Source organism: Phalacrocorax carbo, chromosome 7 (assembly GCF_963921805.1).
Source record: "Phalacrocorax carbo chromosome 7, bPhaCar2.1, whole genome shotgun sequence".
Lineage (NCBI taxonomy): Eukaryota > Metazoa > Chordata > Aves > Suliformes > Phalacrocoracidae > Phalacrocorax > Phalacrocorax carbo.
The window spans coordinates 7,978,658-7,990,960 of NC_087519.1; the positions used below are offsets into that span (position 1 = coordinate 7,978,658).

At 46.0% G+C, this 12,303-nt stretch overlaps 1 protein-coding gene across 7 annotated transcripts in view; it reads left to right on the forward strand.

The window, feature by feature from the left end:
• The first annotated feature begins 370 nt into the window (after positions 1-370).
• The window catches only part of AKAP13 (A-kinase anchoring protein 13), a 222,893-nt gene continuing 210,960 nt past the window's right edge, over positions 371-12,303 (forward strand). For 5 of the 7 annotated variants that reach the window (XM_064456194.1, XM_064456193.1, XM_064456198.1 and 2 more), the window contains exon 1: positions 372-546. The gene's annotated coding sequence lies outside the window, so the exon portion shown is untranslated. Of the gene's footprint in view, positions 547-12,303 lie in introns of all 7 variants that reach the window. The other 2 variants (XM_064456196.1, XM_064456197.1) reach the window with 1 other exon arrangement.

Below are 12,303 nucleotides of genomic sequence, written 5' to 3' on the forward strand. Positions count from 1 at the left end.
GCAGCATAAGAACTTGCTCTTGTCCTTTCACACCAGCCGCACAAGCAGACGATCTCCCACAGCAGCTGAGGAAACCGGGAGAGGGCAGAGGGGAGGGAGGGGCGGCCAGGTGACAGGCCGGCAGGTGAGGGACCCGCACTCCCCCAGGCCGGCGCTCCCAGGTTTTCCGAGCCGGCCCTTCCCTCATCGGGAGACGGGGGAAGCGCAGCTGAGCCTTATCCCTGAGCAAGGTTTCGGCGGGGCCACCCTCCGCCATGGAACACCCTCCGCGCTGGAACAACACCCCCTCCGCGCCCGCTGCCGGGCCGGCCCATGGCGCATGCGGGCTGGCGGCGCGGCGCGGGGGCGGGCACGGCGGCGGCGGCGGCGGCGCTGCTGCTGCTCAGGTTGCAAACCCGCAGCCCCCGGCCCTCCTTCCTGCCCGCCTCCCCGGGCGGAGAGCACCCGGCCCGGCCGCCTCTTCCCCCCTCCCCGTCCCCTTCCCTCTCCCTTCCCTTCCCTCCCGGCCCCGCTGCCAGGGGCGAAGCCGCCCGCCGGGCCCCCGCGGTGAGTCCTGCCCCGCCGGAGTTGGGCGAAGGGGGGAGGAAAGTTTGGGGAGGCCCCTGGTGGGGGCGGAGGGGGGGGGTGTCTTTCCCGCGGGGGGGGGAGGGGTGCGGGACCCCCCTCCCCTTCCCGCGCCCTCGCACGCTTCCCCCGCCCTTCCTCCTTCTCCTCTTCCTCGGTGGTTTTTTTTTTTTTTTCTCCGCGCAACTTCGCGTGGAGCCGCTCCGGGCGGCCCCTCTCCCTCGCGTGTCTTTATTCCCTTTAATTTTATTGCTGTTATTTGCTTTGAATTTATTTTACGCCTTTCCTCGCGCGGCTGCTCGCCGCCGCTATTGTCTGCGGGCCGGCGGTGCGCGGCGGGCCGGGGCCGGGGCCGGGGCCGGGGCCGGGGCGGGCTGGGGCGGCCCGGCGAGCGCCCCGAGCGGGTGCCTGGGCACCCCGACCCCCCCCGCCCGGCCCGGCCCCCAGCCCTCCGCCACTTCCTCGCGATTGAAGTTATTGATATCTTGATCGGGGGGGAAAAAAAAAAAAAAAAGAAAAATCGCTCCAGCTTCGCTGACGCAACTTTGTATCTCAATTTAATGCAAAGAAAGTAATCTGGGCTTTCTGTCGGAGTCACCTCAGCAACCGGCCCGTGTTGGTTTTTCTCACCTTTGGGGCTGAGCGGGCCTTTGAAGTTACTCAGAGGGTCATTGCCGTGGGGCCCGTTTTATGCGTTCGTTCTGCTGCTTGAAAATATAATGTGTTTTGGTTTTTTTTTTTTTCTTCTCGAGTGGAGACAGTCTTCTTTTGAAGCAACTGCGGGGGTTGTTCCTTAACCTGTAAATTGCTGGGGTTTATTAATCCGCCTTCTGTGACTGTGTTATCCCCACAAGTCATATAAAGGAGTGGGGATTAGTAGAGATCAATTTTGCTGACCTCTGTAATTGGTTCTGCTCCAGTGTCCTTTACGGGGCTTCACGTTAGCTCGAGCTTGGAAGTGGAAAAAGTGATTTTTAAAAGTTTTTGTTTTGAAGAGTGCGCTGTACTGATTCTGTTGTGGGTGACCAGACAGGGACTCGATAGAGGGATTAGAAATGCTGCCCTTCTGTAGTACAGTTGGTAGCTGTGGTGTTCCCTGTAATCTTTGTCAGCCATAAAACTTTAGGTACTCATGGAGATATGCGATGCAGTAGAAATATGTAAAGCATGTAGCTTCAGAGCTGAGTTTAGACAGTTGGTCTGAGGTCCATGAATGTCTTGTGTGCTGGGAGTTTCAGCTAACGTAATCTAATCGGTTTTAAAGGGCCAAGCTACATTATTTCTGTTTGTGGTGACCCTCTTCTGCTTAAAATCCATCCCTCGCCGGGTGTGTGTTTCATGTTTTGCACGCCCTTGCCGAACTATTGAGGAATTGCAAAGGTGAACCAAGTTCCACATAGTACATTAAAGGTAAGGTACTAATGAATCATTTATTACCGTGTTAGAGGTGTATTTTTATACACAGATATCTCAGCAGTGGGAGTAGAATGATGTTAACCTCATAACATCCGTGCCTGTGGATAGAAGCTGCTGTTTGTACTAGAGGAGCTCAGAAGACACTTGTGCTTTGGGACACTTTGGTCCAGGCTGTCACCTTCCATGGATACTTGGGGTTTGGTTTTCTTTTCTTCTTTACAAGCCTGATAATAGGGTAGGGGTGTGTTAGGCAAGGTGAAGATCATCTGGGCATATGCTGTCCCTTGGCACGAGTTCAAGCATGTACCTATCTTCCGCGTTCATGGGTTGAGCCTAATACGTCTCCTGTCTGTCCTTCCAGCGCTGCCCGGTGCTGGGCAGACAGGCTAGCCTGGGGCTGTTGCTAGAAGGGCATGGATGTTGAGTTCTGCAAGGCAGACAGGTTTCGTAGGTAGCTTGAATGACGAGTCTCCTGCGGGTAGTGTGATGCACTGCGTTGCACACTCGCATTTCAGCCTGCATCTCCTATCTGGCTCTGGTGGCCAAGGGATGGCCGGCATAGCCCGAAAGGTGAGGACATGGCATGGCTGGAGTAACAGAGTCCAGCCAGGGACTGCAGCCAGGGAGAAAGGCAGGAGCTCGATGTTCCTGATTTACAGCTTTGCAGCATCAAAGGAGGAAAATACTGTTAAGAAGTCAAAGCTGCTCATAGAAACAGAGCTCTGTCAGGTACAGTCTGATGATGGATGTTTCTAAACCCAGTCTGTACAGGGAAGGTTTGAGACTCAGGTTTGTGCAAAACTTGCTACTAATCTCTCAGCAGAATATACTCCTGCTGTGTTCTTGTCTAGGGTATGCTCCTGTGCTAAGAGGAGGATTAAATACTGTTAAAGAAATCGGGTTATTCTATCCCAAGCATGAATTAAGCAGTGGTCAATAAATTATACTAGAGGAAAAAAAACATTGGTAGGCTTATTGGTGGTGTGCACATGCGCCTGTGTCAGAAAGGCAGTGGGTTCTTTCATATAATTTTCTGCTGACAAAATTAGTTTTAATAGATAGCTACTTAACAAAAAAAAAATTGTCAGTGGAAGTTGTCATGTCTGCTCTACCTATTTCTTTCCACTCTGTTTCCAGGACACCAATATATCGGTTTTCTCTGCCTGGTGTTTGGTGGTGATCCATTTGCCTATAATACAGTCCTTGAAGTAGCTTGGAAGCTTTTCTACTTATTACTGTAGCTGGTTATCTCTGCAATCTACTTGAGTGTTATTAAATGTTAGTTCTGTAGGGTTTCCCCACACTGGCCATAAATAGCCTGAAGTAAACTAACCCACACAGCTGATTAGCATGGAGGAACTATTTGGTTTTGGTTTTGCTCTCCTGGTGGAAGGCAGTGTTAGTCCAGGAGGCCATAAAGGTACCATATGCCGTCCCTGAGTGATCGTGGCCCTGTGTTTTACCAGCCTCCTGGACAGGGAGTTGGCAGTTTGTGTGGTTTCCAGCTGGAGGATAACGTAAGCAGCATCCAGTTTGCAGGCACGAGAAAGGCTGGATGTGGAGCGCTGGGGTGGGAAGCACCTTGCAGCCTGCAGCTTGTGATTCTGGGCGCTGCTCGGTGCCAGGTGCTCACGTGTTTGCTTGCTTGCGCTGATCACCTGTGGGATAGATAAAGGTAATGAGTGACTTTCTGAAGCAGCTGATAGCTTTGGGTGTAGATACAGTTCTGCTTTGCTGCTGTGGGGTTTGCCATGGGGGATATAATCCAGTTGGGAGCCTGGTTTGGGGCTGGTGTGTACTACCTGAACAGTCACTTCCAGGAAGCGCTGTGCTTTTTCTAAGTCAAAACTTGTTGTTAGGATGTTAGATACAATGAGGTTTTTATGAATAGCTTAGTCATGCTTCACTTTTTTCTCCTCTAAAACAGCTGTCAGCAATCTTCCTGTGGAGAGGGAATTGGCCACTCCTTGTACTTACTGAAGAGTCAAACACTTCAGTTATGGTGTTGCAGCCTGGCATCGCACTTCTTAGTTACTTCTGGAAACAAAGCTGTGGATGTGGCAGAATGTCTTCTTTTTATTTATTTATTTAAACTTCCCTTTCTCCCTTGCAAATGACCTTTATGCAGATCTAGAAGGCAGAGCACATCACTGGGAGTTAGCTGGGTAGTTACTTTGGTTACTGATAAGAAAATATGATGGCAGTGCTCCAGGGAAAGCAGCTATGCCGGGAACTTGTTGCTGCAGTCAAGCTATACAGATCGTTTTCAAAAAGATATATCTCTATGTATTTATGGCCCTTTGTCACGGAAGCAGGGTGACTCCTCTGTTGATGTCTACATGACAAATACGCTGTGATGCCACAAATCCTGTAAGCAGTTTAATGTCCTTCCAGAGACCACTGGTGGAAGCATGCAATAGGTAAAACTTTTCCACTGTCATCCTAAACTCAGACTGTAATTTTGTGATCTCTTTTGTGCATCGTTGTAGGCACAAGCAGCCTCTTCCAGTTCCTCAGCTGGACCGTGCTGGTCTGTTCAGCAAACCAGACTGGGAAATGGACTCTTAACTTTTTTTTCTCTGTACCATTCATACCTTGGATCAGTTCAGTGAAAAAGTTTGTTCTTTACCTCAGTCCATTCCCCCACTCATGTCCCTTTGTGGTCTCACAAGTAGCTGGCCTGGAAGAGGCTCTGGTGCTTCCACCAGCAGAAATGCTCCTGCAGCTACACCCTTGAAAGTACTTTTCTGATGGCAAAGAAAGTATTTGACTTGGTGCCTGTCCCTGTTTTATAGCATGTGAAGACGACAAGGGAGATAGATGTGTTTCTGTGATAAGCCAGTGAGCCAGAAGTCAAAGCGTTTCCTTTTCAAGTTCCCTAAGACTGCAATTATTTCTGTCTAGAGTCAAGATGTATCTTCTTTGCAAAAATAAGCCTTGCCATTTTTATAATTTTTTTTTTAAATTTTTGTTATAACCGTTTTAGGTACACTTCTAAGTTGTTGAGGAACGGGGGAGAAAGTATGATCACAAATACTTTTAAGTGGTCAACAGTTGTTAAAAAGTAATGCAGTGTGGTATCTTGAGAAAAAACTATGCTTGAATTCTGTTGTAGCTGTAATGGATTGCGTGTTGTGACATGGTCAGGCAGTCTAACAAGACTATTTAGTATATATTTTTAAAACCTCTTAAATCAGATGCCGAAGGGTTTATTGGGTGATTTTTATTATGGGTGAGAAAAAGCTAAATTCCTTGCTGGGGTAGTGATGCAGTTCTCTCAGTCCAAACTGTAACAAAGGCACATTGGGAACTTCTCAAATACTGCACATGGGATTGGAGTAAGCGTAAGGAAAAAATCCCCCTCAAACAACTGTCAGCACCTCCTACTGCACTTGTGTTGAGGGCTTGAAATTAGAGTATATTCCAAGCACGTTTTGCATGTGAGGTTGGGTTTAGGTGCCCCTGGTCAGCCTCCTGTGGGGTTTCTCACTGCTGCAAGGACTGCTGGTGGTGTGGACCTTGTGCGCTTCCACGGTTCATAGAGGACCTTGATTTTGGCCTTGGCTGCAGCATCTAGAATAGTACTTTTTCACAGGTTACCTGTAGTTCTGTAGCCGGGGTTCATTTAACAAAGTTAATCCTCCTTGACCACTTGTATTTTCCTTTGAATCTTTTCCACCTTCATAAGAACCAGGAATTCACATTTTTATTTCTTCATTAAAAAAAATTAAAACTTTCCTGTGATTCCATAACTCGTTCGTAACAAATTATTTTTCCATCTAGATGCTCTTGTCTTTGCCAAACTAGTCATAATTTTTTTAATCAGTAGATGTGGCAACTGAACTGTCACAGTTTGCTTGTCTGCTTGATTCTTGCGTGAGGTCACCTCTTGATTTCCTTGGAAGTCGTGGGACGGCAACTGATTGCTCATATCAGTGAGTTGGATCCTGTGTAGTTGCTCTTCTGAGACGCTGTTTAAAAATGTATGAGTGCAGGTAGTTACAGCTGATGTAGTGCATCCTTGTTTCAAGCACTTGTGAAATTTTCTAATCAGCTGTGCAAAATGTTTAGCATTTGCCAGAGTAGCTTCCAACTGCTTCTAGTCTCTGGCATATTTTTTTTTTTACTTCATCCAGGTGGCTAGTCTACCTTTCGCAAAAGCCATTACCCTTTAGTCTTTTTGCTGAACTGTTTTTAAATTAATGTTACGTTTGCCAAATACAGGGTGAGAAATTTGCCCAAATTGTTGTTTAATGTGAGACGTTATTTACAGTGTGACAGCACTGCTGAGATTAGCCTGATCCGGTGTAAAAGGAAGGATTTAAGGGTTTTCTTCTGTAGCAACTACTTCGGGTTTTATTTCTGAATGGGAGGGGAAATAAGTGATGAATTACTCAAATAAGAGGCTGAATTTTGGTAAGATTTATTGTCCATGAGCATGATTTGAAGTGGCCATCTTAAAGCAGAAGGGTGTATGTCATTTGATGATGTTCAGAACTTTTTGTTGAGAGAAACTACCCGATGTGTCATGTTTGAATCCCCTGTGCTTTTTATCACCCATGACTAATGCAAATTGGAGCAGTAAGTTATGTTAAAACCCGTGACGTACTTTGTAGCTTCATCTAAATTGTATCTGAGGTTGCTGGCAGAGTTACTTGGGAAAGTAAACCTCTTTCCCAATGTGTCTCTGTCCCCAGCGGTGTAACTGCTCTGTAAGTCTGAATGCTGCAGTTAGTAAAACCATTACGAACAAGGAGTTTGGCACGGAGCAGCTGTCTTCAGGCTCAAACTACTGACTCACCGTGTCTTTTTCCATGGATTAACACACCTGGCATGTGTCACGCACGGATGCTGGCCGACTCATCCTGTTCTTTCAGGTATCTGTTCTCGGTGTAGAGGAGACTGAAGGAAGTGTGTGAGTCCGCGCAGAGACCTCCTGCAGGAGAAAAAGCTCCTAATGGAAGGTGATGCCGAGGATGGGTTTTGTCTGAAGGTCCCTTTCGCCATGTCCGTGATGCTGGGCTGCAGGAGGGATGCTGCTCTGCTCCTGCCACGTTTTAGGGGAGCGCAGAACTGCTGATCATGTGAAGCCCCTCCCTCTGGTGCAACCGTATGAAAAGCTGTGCTGGGTCAGGCCACGGTCTGTGCAGCCTTGTTTCCTGCCCCACAGCATTGGTTGTGGCTCCCTGGGGAGGTGCAAAAGCAAGGCAAGCAGTCCATGCCAGTGTCCATGGGCAGAGTGGGGTTCAATACCAGGATATGTGGCACGTTTGGCTTCCTGGCACGTGTGGCTCTCAATACCCGGCTGAATCTTGGAAGCTGGTGTCAGTAGGAAGAGAGGGAAAATAGGTGATGCTGAGGCGTGAGATTGCTGAAGTGAATGAGAGTCTTACTTGCTTTATACGCTGGTTTCCCTCCTGAGTTTCCTCTGGGATGCTGAAGCCTTTGGTCCTGTAACAGCAGTGGGACAATGAATGCTCAGATGGAGGAAGCAGGTGTTAAAGGAAGGGGGGAAGTGATTTATTTTCTGGGGGGAGAGGGAGACAGGATGGCCAGATTTGACCCTTATACAAAGCAATTTGTTTTGGCACATGAGCTTGTGCACAGAATGCTTCCGAATTGCTGAACCCACAAATAAGATGGCAGAAAAACTGGGACTTGCCCCTTTTTTTTTTTAGTTAATATCACTTAGTGAGTCAGCTGAGGAGTGAGGCTTATGTGATGTATGTCCAATGCTACGTGATGAATTTTGTTGTTGTTCTGTTCCCTGCGACCATGAATCTTTCACTGCAGCAACAAGGCTGCAGCACTGATGGCACTGGACATCTTGAAGTCTGCACTTTGTACTTGGGGGGTGCTGGTTTTCAGTTGTTTTAGAAACAAGCTGGAGATGAATGAGTTTGTGTGACTTAGATTAAAACAGTTTCTGTAGCATGATCCAAAGGTCTCTGAATTGGTGCAGAGGATGATTCTGGAGATAAAAGTAAAACACGCTGGTTCATGTGCTATGTAGCAGATGCGTTTGCATCTGTAGCTGAAAGACTTCCTGTCCGGGCAGTAATGACAGCGCTTCATTTCAGTGGAGTTTCCAGCCTCTGCAGGAGCTTCTCTTGAACATGGGAGTCAGTTTTTCCATTGCCGAATGGTTTGCAGCTGCTCCACCCATTTTTATGATGAGTGATCGTTGTCTAAGAGCACAGTGGAACACAAGAGGTGGTGAGCAAACCTTTCATTGCATTAAATGTAAATGTTTATAGTTTCTCTTCTCCTAGCAGCTGTGAAGAAGGTAGGTTGTCTTGGCTGAGTAGAGAAATAAAGACTAAAACCCTTTTATGTACTGTCGTAAAAGGAAATTTTGTGTAATGCGCATTCATTTCACAAGGTCCAGGTGACTCTTTACACTTTCATGTGATGCAAGGTGAAATATTGCTGCAAATGTTTCTGTTAAATACAGGTTTTTCTATATTAAGTAGTGGAGTTGACATCAGGAAAATAAATATGTGTTGTCCTCAGGCCTGTCGTGGGATGATGCTGGGGGTTATGTCAGTGCCTTCTGCGCGGCTGCACTGATGTGCCGGTGGCTCCGTGGGGTGCCAGTGGCTCCGGCATGAGAGTGTGAATCCGCTCGCCTAACATGGGCTCGGGAGTCTCCGAAATCTGGAGCTACTTTTCTACCTTGGCCAGGGCTACAAATTAATTCTTGACTAGAGTCTTCTGGTAATGTAGCCTGAAGAAGGGTGCGTGTAGCATGGAGACTGAGATTTGAGCATTAACTAGGTTAAAAGTATATTCCTGAGTGGGTGTCTTGCTTGTCTCTTCTGTAAGATGCTGGAGGGGAGTGCGGTGATGGGAGCTGATTTCTTGGCAGCCGTTTCACAGTTAAACAGGGCCGTGGTCCCAATTTTCATGAGCCATGTATTAAACTAGAAAAAGAATTAGCTCATTGCTTGAAGAGCTTACAGTCTAAAACTTTGGATAATAAATATGCTTGCATGGATGTTAAGAGGATTAATTGTTTGTGAAGTGCATTGAAAGTGGGAGAATTAAAGAAGTACTTAAGTAGTAACCGGCTGCATGTCACGTATGTCTTGTTAATTTGTTTCTGCCTCCTTCCAGTCGGATTTGTTGATCTGTATGAAACTCGTGTCAGTCCCATATTTTCCTGTGTTTTGGGAATTTTACAATTTACTTATAGGCAGTACCTTAAGGCGATCTCAGACCTGAAGAAGAGAGGTACCCTGCTCAATGTGATGTGCTTCCTTCTGCAGCTGGAATTGGCTCTATGTAAACTCTGGGGTTTAGTGCTTAGACCTCCCTGGTTTTTCCTTTATCAGATTAGCTAGGATTTTGGCAGGACTTTGTGCTGCTTTTTCTTAGCCAATCGACTTGCATGTGAGTGTTCAGTAACTTTCTTGCTTTATAATCTCAAAGTTCAGAAGTCATTGGGCTGTTTGAGACTAATAAGAGATCCCACCCCAGCAACAACTTAGAGCAGGCATATAAAGGGAAAACACTTCAGTAAGCGGAGAGCAAGTTTTGAAATGAAAATTGAAAACTACTTGAGGAGGATGGAGGACTTTGTGGCAAAGAAAGTGCTTGAAAAATGTATACATCTTCCTGAAGCTACAAAACATGAGTGGGCTTTTTTTAGCCTGTCTTCACTGGATTGCTTGCGTGACCCATCTCCTCTGCTGTGTCAATTAATACTATGAGATGGCAGATAAATGGTAATCATGCAGTTATTGTGCAGTTGCTTTATACAGAAAGATTGAGCACTTGAAATGCCTAGAAATTAGAAAAATTATCAAGTAAGTGTAAACTTATAAAGCTTTTAATGCTCTGCTTAGGAGAGTCTTCATTTTTGCCCTCTCCAGGAACTAAGCTGTAAAATCTTTGTCAAATTTTATGAAAAACGTAGTCTCATCAGTGCTTTTGATAATTAAAAAAAGAATAATACCATTTGCATAAATACCTGTGTGTATTTATGCCTTGGGCTTGCGATATTTCAGTGCCAAAAGAAACTTAGGCCATTTTGGAGGAAGCAGACTTTGAGTCTTGTTAAATTTTGTCTTTGGGAATGCTGTATCACTTGGTGTTTGCATTGAAGGAAATATATTGCTTTCTTTGTAGGGATTATTTTTTTGACTCTTAGATAATGCTGGATCTGAGCCACTGGATAACTTGAGGATGAAGAAGGAGACTTGATGTAGTGTTTGGTGGAAGTCGGAATGAGGAGTGGGGAGCTGTTGCAGCATGGTTACGTTAACGTGGCCGTGATGCTCAGCAGAGCAGCATTTTGAACTCCGGCACATGAGATGTAAAACTCTGTCTAGTTGGGACTGTGGTGCTTCTGGCTAGTTGGCGGGGGAAAAAAAAAAGCCATGATAGAGAAGAGAGAGCGAGCCGTTGGGATGGTGCTAGACGAGAGCTTAGCAGCAATGAGGAATTTGGGAATACGCCCGAGCTGGGGAATGCATGACGAGCTTGGATGTGTGCCTTCCAGCCAGGGGTAGCTGTGGTGTGGCGATGGCATGGACCAGGACCACCCTGCATGTTGGGAGCTAATTGTCACCTCCGCTTCTTGCTCAGCTTCAGGGTTAGCAAGCTCTTCCTCGTTCAAGAGCAGACTTTTGGGTGCATCCTGGGCAGTGGACTGCGTACTGTGAAGATACAGGAGGAGCCCTGTTTGCTATCTTACCCTTGAAGTTAGCAAATGTTAATTCACTGCTTAGTGGAGGATGCTGAACCCTGGGCTGTGATGTGCCAGGTCCGGGGTGCCGTTGCCGTGGTCGGTGGCCTTGCCCGCTAAGCAGCGCAGGCAGGATCAGAGCAGATGTGGGTTTCTGTTCGCCTCTTTAAATTTCTGTGTCAACTCCCCAATGTCTGTTATTCAGAAAATAAATCTTGCTTGATACTTTCAACCCAGAAAAGTGGCTATATATCCAGCAGCCAGGAAATCGAATAAGTCTTGATCTATTCTTAATTTCTTGTTTCCTGTGGGTTTTTTTTTGTTTGTGTTACCAGCCCTAATATTTACATACTTTTGAATGAGCTTTTCTTTTTTTGGAAGATACTGCTTTGTGCATGTGCCTTGCAGAACAGGTTCTTCCATTTTTTTTCTCTAATAACCAAACAACTTACTTTCTCAAAGGAGTAAGGGGGGGGAAGATTACAAGAAACACCAAAGGGAGATATCTAAGAATAGAATTGTTTTTTGCTGATGATATGCTAAGACTCATTCCAAACTTGAGTCTACCCTTCCAAATGCCTTCGGGCTCTTTGAGAGCTTTGTAAAACTTCTTGTATATCAAATTACATGGTAGTGGGTGCTTTATCTGAATAGCAGATGCATTTACGGTTGGCATTTTAAATGCAAAGGTGGCTTCTATGAAAATGCTCGTAAGAACAAAGTTGTACTTCCCACTAAAACCCCAAAGAGTTAGCAGGGCAAGTCAGTAGGCTCCACAATGTTCACGTTTAAAAGTAGTGCTGGTGAATGTTGTTCAGCTAATGCATCTCTGGAAACTCTGATGTAGTGTTTTTCTGTGAAGTAAGAAAGATTTCACTGTTATGTTCTCTGCCTTTCTTCTGGGCGTGGGGAAGTGATGGAGCTGATGTTCTTCTGGAGGTCTGTCCCTTGGTACATCAGCTGGCCTTCTTTTCCATGGATTTTGGGTTTCCCCTAATGATCCTTTTGGATCTAATTTGAAATTGCCATTTTTTTAAAAATAATGTGGTCTCAAAGAAGTTGTGATAAGCCTTTTTTGCAGGTGTTACTGTTCTATGTTGATTTTCCAACTGATCTTCGAACATATATTTCTTTTAAGAAGTAAGGCAGAACTTTAGGACTTTTTATTTTTCTTTTAAATCTTTTTTTTCTGCCATGAAATAAAACCGATTTGCATGTTGATGAATAGTGGCTAGGAATCCTGTCTGGTTCTGTAACAGGATCCATAAATAGCATTAGTGTCTGGTTTACTTCGGGAAGGAAGGTGTCCCGTTGTGGCGGTGGCGGAGCCCTGCACCCACTCTCAGTAAAGTTTCCCTTTCTGGGCAATGTTCACTGGCACGACACTTTAAAAGAAACACGATACAGAGTGTGTAGCTTAAATATTTGAAGTCCAGAACCCCTTTAAAAGCTCCAGCAAGTACTGACTTCAATAGAAATGGGTTATATTGACCTTTGTTTTTCTCTGTGCCTCTGCTGTGGGCTCAGAAGGGACTTTGTGGATCATAAAGCTGGTGTGAAAAAATGCTTTCCCCATCACCCTTCCTATCTCTTGCCGCAGGGAGCACCTCGGGAACGACAGAGCGCGTTGTCGC